Below are 11,055 nucleotides of genomic sequence, written 5' to 3'. Positions count from 1 at the left end.
GGGCTTAGTTGCAGAACTGCACGAACTAGACGGAAATTTTCCGGCGTTCGAACCATTATTTCACATTCCTTATGCTTCACACTAGCTACAGAACATATAGCATTCCATTGTTCATTCCTTTGCTTTATCCATGTGAATATTGTACTTCTGCCTGGAACACGGAAATGGCTGTATCTTCCACAGTGCACTGTGCGTTAAACGACCGCAACGCTCGAGCACGATAGAACACGTACACTGCCTAAATACGCCCCCACACTGGGATTCTGTCCACACTGAATTCGATGGCTTGTTATGTGGTGCAATAAGATGCGGTAAATGGCGCAAGCATATCTACGTCTTATCGAGGAGACAAACTGGAAGTGTGCTCTTTTCCGTGGGCCAACATGTACTTTCGAGATTTTGTGATTTTGTTGATCGAACTGCCAACGTCCGTTACGTGTTCTGGCTTTCTCCAGACTGAGACGATAATTCTGTCAGTTGACGGGGCAGACTGCAAATTTAGTTTGTGAAGGTTTTTTTTTCTTCCCTAGAAGGGTCGATGGGGGAAGGACGTATCTGCTACCCGACATTTCTCCTCCGCTGGTATGCTCGTGGTGACAAACGCGATTACATAGCAGGAAGTACAGTAAATCTACATCTACATCCATACTCCGCAAGCCACCTGACGGTGTGTGGCGAAGAGTACTTTGAGTACCTCTATCGGCTCTCCCTTATATTCCATTCTCGCATTGTTCGTGGAAAGATAGATTGTCGGTATGCCTCTGTTTGGGCTATAATCTGTCTGATTTTACCCTCATGGTTTCTTCGCGAGATATACGTAGGAGGGAGCAATATACTGCTCTCGAAACTTCAACAAAAGCCCCTACCGAGCTACTGAGCGTCTCTCCTGCAGAGTCTTCCACTGGAGTTTATCATTTCTGTAACGCTTTCACGATTACTCAATGATCCTGTAACGATGCGCGCTGCACTCCGTTAGGTCTTCTCTATCTCTTCTATCAACCCTACCTGGTACGGATCCCACACTGGTGAGCAGTATTCAAGCAGTGGGCGAACAAGTGTACTGTAACCTACTTCCTTTGTTTTCGGATTGCATTTCCTTAGGATTCTTCCAATGAATCTCAGTCTGGCATCTGCTTTACAAACGATCAACTTTATATGATCACTTCATTTTAAATCGCTTCTAACGCCTACTCCCAGATAATTTATGGAATTAACTGCTTCCAGTTGCTGACCTGCTATATTGTAGCTAAATGATAAGGGATCTTTCTTTCTATGTATTCGCAGCACATTACACGTGTCTGCATTGAGATTCAATTGCCATTCCCTGCACCGTGCGTCAATTCGTTGCAGATCCTCCTGCATTTCAGTCCAATTTTCCATTGTTACAACCTCTTGATATACTACAGCATCATCCGCAAAAAGCTTCAGTGAATTTCCGATGTTATCCACAAGGTCATTTATATATATTGTGAATAGCAACGGTCCCACAACACTCCCCTGCGACACACCTGAAATCACTCTCTCCATTGAGAATGACATGTTGCGTTCTGTTATCTAGGAACGCTTCAATCCAATCACACAATTGGTCTGATAGTCCATATACTCTAACTTTGTTCATTAAACAACTGTGGGGACCTGTATCAAACGCCTTGCGGAAGTCAAGAAACACGGCATCTACCTGGGAACGAATGTCTATGGCTCTCTGAGTCTCGTGGACGAATAGCGCGAGCTGGGTTTAACACGATCGTTTTTCTCGAAGCCCATGATGATTCCTACAGAGTAGATTTCTAGTCTCCAGAAAAGTCATTATACTCGAACATAATACGTGTTCCAAAATTCTACAACTGATCGACTTTAGAGATATAGGTCTAAAGTTATGCACATCTGTTCCACGTCCCTTCTTGAAAACGGGGATGACCTGAGCCCTTTTCCAATCTTTTGGAACGCTAAGCTCGTCTAGAGACCTACGGTACACCGCTGCAAGAAGGGGGCCAAGTTCCTTCGCGTACTCTGTGTAAAATCGAACTGGTATCCCATCAGGTCCAGCGGTCTTTCCTTTTTTGAAAGATTTTATTTGTTTTTCTATCCCTCTGTCATCTATTTCGATATCTACCATTTTGTTATCTGTGCGACAATCCAGAGAAGGCACTACAGTGCAGTCTTCCTCTGTGAAACAGCTTTGGAAAAAGTATCTGGACATCGCTCCGTAATGCTGGATTGATCACTAGATGTAGAGACGAGACCCGCCAGAATAAAAGGAGGCCGCGAGTGCAGTGTTGTGAGTAAAGAAGTAGTAATAGTAGAACGAGCCAGTGAGGAGAGCTAACAGACATCGAACGCGGACTAATCACTGAACGTCACCTAAAACATACAATCGTGAAGGAAATATTCGAATGAGGCGGAATTTAGTAGGTTTGATTTACATGTACAAACACCCAAATTATCGCAGTTTCAGAAAACTTGGATCATTCATTCAAGAGAATGAGCATCACGAAATTGAGCAAACCATTTACTCATTGGTCCATCTCTGGACTAACGCAATTGGTATTGACCGATAGAGTTTTTAGGTGTCCTCCTCAGGCTTATTGTGGCAAATTCTGTCAGAGTGCCACTTTAGATCCTCAGTATCCCGAACTGGATGCTGGCCAAGGTAGGGTTTGGCATGCATGAAGACAAGCAATGGAATCTCTTACCCTATGTGGGCGAGCATTGTTTGCTGGAATGTACGCCCAGGATGGCTTGCCATGAAGGACAGCAAAACGGGACATAAAACCGTCGACGTACCTCTGCGCTGTAAGGGTGCTGCGGATAACAACCAAAGCGGACCAGCTATGAAAAGAAATGGCACCACAGACAGTTATTCCTGGGTCTCAGTCCTTGTGGCGGGGCGGTCAAGTTGGTACCCCAACACTGTCCGGTCGTCTCCAGACATATGTTCACTGGTCATCGGAGCTCAGTTCGAAGCGGGACTCATCACTGAAGACAAGTCTACTCCAGTCAATGAGATTCCACTACGAATAGGTGTCTGCAGGCGCCCCAGACAGGGGTGGGATACCAAATTGTCTATTGCTCGACATCTGGCGAGACAACTAAGGTAGTGTGTGGTGTCGTTTCTTTTCATTGCAGGGCCCCTCTGGTTGTCATTAGCAGTACTCTTACAGCACAACGGCGCGTCGATGATATTCTACGCCATACTTGTTGCACTTCATGGTAAGCCGTGCAGGGCTTACATTTCAGCAAGATAATGCCCACCCGCACACAACGAGAGTTCCATTTGACTTCAAGCTCTCCCAGCTGTATCTTGGCCAGTAGGTTCGCCAGTTGTCTCCCCAACTGCGAACGGTTGTAGCATTATGGGCAGGGCCCTCCAATCAGCTTGGGATTTTGACGATCTAACATACCAACTGGACAGAATTTGGCACGATAACCGTCAAGAGTACATCCAACAACTCAGTTAATCAATGCCAAGCTGAATAACTGCTTGCATAAGAACCAGAGGTGGACTAACGCGTTATCCACTCAATCTTTCTCTTGAATATGTAGTGTTAGAATATAGCGTCAGTGATGGCTTAGAAACACTTATCGCACAAGGACGGTAATGGAAATTAGACGAGTCGTTTTCAAAGGAATCAACCAGTCATTTACAGCAATAGATTTAGGAAAGTCGTGGAACGTGGTTAGAGGAAAATGCATGACCCGTGTAATATCAGAAGATTTGTGATACATGTATGCCAACGGCCTTGCCGCAGTGGAAACACCGGTTCCCGTGAGATCACCGACGTTAAGCGCTGCCGGGCTGGGCTAGCAGTTGGATGGGTGACCATCCGGTCTGCCGATCGCTGTTGGCAAGGGGGGTGCATTCAGCCCTTGTGAGGCAAACTGAGGAGCTACTTGACTGAGAAGTAGCGGCTCCGATCTCGTATATTGACATACGGCCGGGAGAGCGGTGGGCTGACCACGTGCCCCTCCATATGCGCATCCAGTAAAGCCTGTGGTTGAGGATGACACGGCGGCCGGTCGGTCCCGTTGGGCCTTGCAAGGCCTGTTCGGGCGGAGTTTATTTTTGTAATACATGTATGTCTGTATAGTTATCATCCTCGGCAGCAGATGTGTAAGAATTATAGTTTGTATTTTTCCTGTATTAAGAGTACTACAGTTGAAGAGAATGATATTTTATGTATTTATGCATTTAACCTTATCAGATCAAGGCCTTCAGCCCGTTTCTTACATCGGACATGGATTTCACACATCAAGTAAGTTACTTAAGAAATGGCAATAATTGAAATGAAATAGCATTACGAGTAATACAACCGAAACAGATATGATGTATATGAAGACAATATGAATAACATTCCTGAGTAAGTAATAACGTTAATGCTAGCAATACTAGTACCACAACTGCTGGCACTAGGAGGAAACTGGGTTCGTAGCTGCGATGAACTCTTTAAATGATTTAGTACCGCGTGCAGCTATCATTTTCTTTTATTGGGTGTACGGTTCTAAGACCAAAGTCGTACAATCTCAGCTGCAACTGAAAAGAATAACCTCAACCAGCCTTCTGAGTTACATTGTGCATATATGTATGTGTAACATATCAGTATTTAATGATTGGACTGTATACTGTATACATAATCACGGATGTTGCTGAATCATCGGTTTCTTTTTTTTTTTCAGGTAAAAACTGAAAAGCTGTTACAACTTAAAGGAATATTACTGCTTCTGGGGCACACACATTCACATCACTGTAAGTTCCAACGTTTCCATAAGCACTTTTAATTACTAAAGTAGTGTGTAATGGATAACCTCAAACTAGAGTTTCGTGGTAAACTACAGTTTGGTGGATGCCCTTCGTATTTCATTATATTCCATTGCTTACATCATATAACAATAGGAAACACTATGCTAAGCTCCATCAAAGCTGAATGTTTTTTTTTTCAAGACTTTTGCTTTTCAACAAGCTAGCATAAAACGGATACTGGTGAAACAGTCGTTTCTAAAACGAATTTCTTCTGAAAGTATGAGTTCTGCTACTTTCTTACTCTAGTGCTATGACCTATCTCGTACAATCTGTAAGAAGTAACAAGCAGACTTGCACGCCTACAGTTATTACAATACGTTTTTCTACTCTTCTATCCTGATTTGTTTTCTGCTTACAACGTGTATTACGAATCGATTACACTGTATCGTGTGAACCTTTTCTCCTGTATGTAATTAGTTCTACGTACAACAACATAAAATCAAGTGGACAGGTTGAGCATGATATGTGGCACCCTGTACGGAAAGAAACCCAAACAAATATTTACTTGATGGCTTCTCTCTGACGATTGTTGTACGGCGTGTTAGATAAGAAAAAAGAAAGATATTTTCAAAGTATAAAAATTAATTATTTTAAGAGATACGAAAGCATGTAGAGGAGCGAGGGGCTTGTTGTAACAGCGTTAAGTAGTAACAGGCTCTTTTCACAGGGATTTTAAACTTTATTAGCGTATTTCTTTGACTCGATTTGACCTATAAACCGCGCCGCATCATGTTGCCGTAGCCAGTGTCCCGCCGGCCGGAGCAGTGAGCGGAAGTGTGCACGCGCTTCACTTTTGCTAGGTAATATAAGATTGTACTGTCGTAGCATTTTGGTTCGCGTTATTATTATCAACTAATTGCAAACTATCTATATCTTATCTACATTCAAATGTATCTATCTCTGATTGTGTGTAACAGTTTTCCATATTACTCAATTGTTTAAATAGTTATCTCGATAAATGTTAAAAATCATACTTACACCATGGGGTTAGTTGTAACAAAATCCCGGGGTTTGTTGTAACGTGTTATAAGGTGCGCCACGTTATGATGTAGATACCTACTTATTTTTTTCCATTCTTCTAGAATCAGGGTGTATAAAAGAAAGTCAGAGCGGGCAACACAAAGCCAAGAAGTGTACGAGTCAGCGGCAGCTGAAGTTGTAGAAAAAAAATGCAGTATTCGGAAAGCTAGTCTGACTTTCGGATTATATCACGTCTCTCTTTATAGATACATAAAGATAAAAGAAGAATAATGAATGTTTAAGAGATCGTTATGTTAAGTCTAGACAAGTATTTACTGCAGAAGAAGAGGGTAAGACGGCTTCCTGCCTACTCAAGTGCGCCGAAATATATTTTGGACTACTTCCCATAGAAGTAAGGAAACTAGCTTACCAATTCGGTGTGCAGCTTAATGTTGAAAACATTCCTCCTTTTTGGCATCAAAATAACATGGCTGGTACTGACTGGTTCCAAAATTTTATGTGCAGAAATCCACAGTTATCTTTAAGGACACCAGAAGCGACGTCTTTAAGTCGAGCGACGTCGTTCAATAAGACTAACGTTAGTTCATTCTTTGCAATATATCAACGACTTCTCCAAAAATATCAGCTTAGTGCTTCTCGAATATGGAACATTGATGAAACAGAGGTCACAACGGTTCTAAAATCTAAGAAAATAGTAGCTGATCGTGGCCAAAAGCAAATTGGAGCTATCACATCGGCTGAGAGGGGAACTCTTGTAACACTTGCTTGTGCCTCTAACGCTGCGGGTAATTTTATCCCACCGATGTTCGTTTTTCCCAGGCTCAAATATTCTGAAATGTTTGTTCGTGATGGACCTCCAGATTGCATTGGAGCTGGTAATTCCTCTGTATGGATGACCGAAAAAGACTTTAAAATTTTTATGGGTTATTTTATCAAACACGCCAAACTCACTAAGAAAGAGCCAGTTCTGTTGCTACTTGATAACCATAGCTCACAGGTGAATATTGGAGTTGTTGAAGAAGCCAAAGAAATCGTTTACCCCGCAGTGTTCCCACAATTTGCAACTTTTAGACGTAGGAGTGTACGGCCCTTTTAAAAATTACGTAAGTAGGGCACAGACAGCATGGATGCACAACAACCTGTTATTGTGAAAGAGTCGTTAACGGTTGCCTTAAATCCTGCTATATTATGAGTGGATTTAAAGCTTCTGTTGTGCGGCCTTTGAATGCTGATATTTTCCAAGACTTCAACTTTGCGCCATCTTATATTACTGTTGGTCCAGATCCTACACAAGAGCCAGATGACGTAAATGTCCCAGAAAATTTATCATATCTTGAAAATCCAGAACTATTAGATTCTGCCCCTGAATTAGATATCAGCACCACGGAAATTATAAGCCAAATTGAAACTGCGAATGAACCAACTCCGAGTTGCTCCAGTCTACAGAAACCTTTTTCGCCATCGAAGATTAGACCTCTACCAAAGGCGCCGGCAAGAAAAAGTAATACAAATAGCAGACGCAAGAGAAAATCTACAGCATTTACGGACACTCCTGAAATAGAAGCTTTACAAAAGGAATATGAGGAAAAGATGAAGAAAAAACTGCAAAAAGATGACAAAATTAAAGGAAAAAGTAAACGAAATGGGGAGGGGAAAGGCAAAGGTAAAACAACAAAACATAAAACCGGAGTGGACAGAGCAAAAAATAGATATATATTTTTTATGTTCAGATTCAGAATCTGAATCAGAAGAGTGGTATTGTCTGGTATGTGGTGACGCTTACACAGATTCAAATAAAAAAGATTGGGTCGAGCGTTGCATTTGTAATATGCGGCACATGTAAGATGTGTTACAGGAGACACTATTTCTTTTATTTGTATTAATTGTAGCTCAGATGAAGACTGAATTAAATTATAATGAAACCCACCAAATGGTAATTCGTATATAAGTGGAACACTTTGTTAGATAGATATTAAAAAGAGATAATTACGAACCATATCCCAGATATTTAATTGCTTGCAGTGATTGAAAAGTGCCATGATGATTATGAGTAGTGTTTAACTAAATAAAACTGTTTAATTACTTAATTTGTAGGTATTTAAAAAGTGTATTTAAGTTGATTTTTGATAAGAATTGCATAATACCTACTCTACAAAGATGTCAATTTTGTTAACGATAAACAAGGAATAAATTATTAGAGGTATTGAAACCTATTAGAGGTATTATTGTTGCTTTTTTTTTGTCGTTACTACATGCCCCGGTAGACGTTACAACTTGCCCCAGGCACGAGGTAAGTTGTAACACCGTACTTCTTCTAGCAAATAATTTATTGTAAAATAATGAGCGACAGTTATGGTGTTATTTTTACTTGATTTGGTGGAGGAAGAGTTACAGCATCCATCCATCTTTATTTAGTAGCAATTTCATCAATGGATCTCAAGATATATTAGTTTTCATGAAAACTGTTACAACAAGCCCCTCTCTCCCCTAATGGGAAAAGTAAAATAAATAATAAATTCATACAGTTGGTGAGCAGAAATAGATGAGAACACAGGAATATGGAATGAATATATGTAGAGAATGGCTCCATGGGTGCGGTCAATGAATTTAATTACATTAAAGTCAAACGCGGAAAGAGATGTTGACAGAGCGAGTGAAGACGAGCGATGTAAACAGGCAATAAATGGCCTGAAGCTGGAACTGAAGTCTTTTCAATCAACGCTGAGTAACGGGAGCGTGACGGAAATATCGCCAGGACTGTTTAGCTGCGTTCTGCCACAAAATTTCGTGTATAAGATCTGACGTCGCAATTTTAGTGTGTTACCAAGCGGGTTCAATTAGTGGAGGTCGCTTTCGATGTAGATCTAGCTGGTTCTACATATACTCCTACTCCTTCTATACTATAAAACATTTCTGCACGTCGTTTTGCGTGAAGCAGTGCAGAACAGATATCTTTGCCGCCAGTGGAACGCAAAAATATGTATGTAATTAGCGACTCGTCCGCCGTTGCTTAGTAGTAGCTTTGATGAAACTTGTTACAGAGTAACCACACAGCTCAAGATGGAGAAATAGTTGCGCGCTACGGGCGCTTTTGTAGGGGCAGTTAAACGCCATAAAAAATTTGTCCCAGAGGTGTATGAACAAAAATGTATATATTCCAAACTTGATACACTTGTAATAATTTAGTTTTATTATTGTAATACGTTTTCTAAAGTATTTTGTGAAAATGCACCCTAACAACAACAAAATATTGCTCATTGTGGTTAACAAATTTTTATTAACAAAATATTAGCATTAAATGTGGTCATCGCAGATAACCATCTGCCCATCCCACTACACAATTTAGACAGCTGGTGTTACAGTTTTGGTATAACTTTCTTTTAATTTTCGTGGTATCTCTTGAAACAGTTGTCTGCTCTCGGGCAGAAAGGTACTTTGTACTCTGAACACATCCACACATTTCGGACTAGGGTTTTCCTTGAACTGCAAACTGCAAGTCTTCTAGATGATGAGTGAATAGGCCTGTGTTTACTGCTTTCGTGGCGAATACTCTCGTCTACGTATGGTTAGTGTGCCTGGATCTGGGATGCTAAATTATTTTTGCGTATAGAGGATGACGCAGCATCCATTGAAACTATTTTTGAAGTCAAGAGACTCTTTTACACCTCTCGACGAAAGTGAATGCCGGTTCATGGTCATCATTTTCAACCCTATCAACGCTGTTGTCGCTAGAAGGAATTTCATTAAATAATATTCAGTAACATTCTTCATCTGTTGTTCCTTTTTGGGGAGACATGCTGGATGGAGAAGAAGGCGGGGGGTTAGTGCCGCTAATCACACAGAAATCCGTCTATGAAATGCAGAAAATTATGTTCGAATAAAAATTAACATTTCATGTAGATTTACGGACGGTCGACACATAAATATAAAGATTTACAACCAAAATCAGCTGTATAAAGAACAGAGAAAAGTGCATGAGATTTCCACGAACAACACCACAAATGCCTGAAATATCACCTCGTGTACTAAACACGTGACAAAATTCCTACACTATGATTCTCGTACCGTCTAGTGAAACTTAAATCAACAGTTAGTTGGTTAGTTGAGAGACCTGAGACAAATATGTGGTTAGCCACACTGATTACTTCCCTTTCAAAGCGTCTACATATGTGATCGGTAAAAGTGATGCTCGGCCTTCAGACAGCTAGAAGGGTGACAGTGGATCAAGATCACATGTGAAGCGATTCGATTTGCATTCAATCTTATAGATTTGCATACATGGGAAGAAGGATAATCCATAAACCTCCATCTGAGCTCCGACGAATAACTAACTCCATGTGAAAGGAATTCAAGGAGCTGTTAGAGCAAGATCAGTTTGGATTTAGGAAAGGAAAAGCAACCAGAGAGACAATTCTGCTGTACTGTTGTTTACTGGTAGAGTACGTGCGTGGAAACCGAGGGGTCACGGGAACGTATCCTAGACGGACCACTGACTTTTTCAGTATGCTTTTAACCTAGCCTTCACCTGTCCATGACGTGAAGTGCCGCCAAAAGGGGGACTTGCCTCGGATTCCGCGTTCAACTGCAGTTTCCCTTTCCCCGATTGGATAAGCTAGGTTAGGTCAGTGACATGCAAGTCGCTAAAGTGACAGTCACTAGAAAGACTTACATTCGGCGAGTTAGCCACAAGAAATTATTATTATAGGATTTTTCTCCTTCGAAAAAACGTTTGTCAGTGTAAAATGGAGCAAGATGACCAGCACTTTAGGAAGATGTAAACCACAGGGAAACACGGGTAATATAAAATTTGTACAAGAACCAACAGGGAAAATAAGAATGGATCACCACGAACTTATTACTGTAGTGTTCAGTCTATACGTAAAAGACGTAATCACGGATGTAAAAGAGAGGTTCAGGGAAGGGATTTAAGACTAGGAGGAAAGGATGTCAGTGATAAGATCCGCTGACAACATTACTTTGCACAGCGAAAATGAGGAAGAACTACAGGATATATTTAGTGGAACGAGCAGTATAATGAACTCACTCTAGTGTTTGACAGTGAAGCAAATAAATAGGACAGTAATGCAGTGTAAATGGAAATGCCATGTGACTAGGGCCTCCCGTCGGGTAGATCGTTCACCTGGCGCAAGTCTTTCGAGTTGATGCCACTTCAGCGAATTGCGTGTCGATAGGGATGAAATGGAGATGATAAGGACAACACAACATCCAGTCCCTGGCCAGAGATAATCTCCGAACCATCCGGGAATCGAACCCGG

The 11,055-nt window shown here is 41.3% G+C and overlaps 1 pseudogene; it reads left to right on the top strand.

The window, feature by feature from the left end:
• The first annotated feature begins 3,730 nt into the window (after positions 1-3,730).
• LOC126337242 (5S ribosomal RNA) lies at positions 3,731-3,848 on the top strand (annotated as a pseudogene).
• Positions 3,849-11,055: the final 7,207 nt, after the last annotated feature.

This window comes from Schistocerca gregaria, chromosome 2 (assembly GCF_023897955.1).
Source record: "Schistocerca gregaria isolate iqSchGreg1 chromosome 2, iqSchGreg1.2, whole genome shotgun sequence".
NCBI lineage: Eukaryota > Metazoa > Arthropoda > Insecta > Orthoptera > Acrididae > Schistocerca > Schistocerca gregaria.
This window is presented reverse-complemented; position numbering and strand designations above follow the sequence as displayed.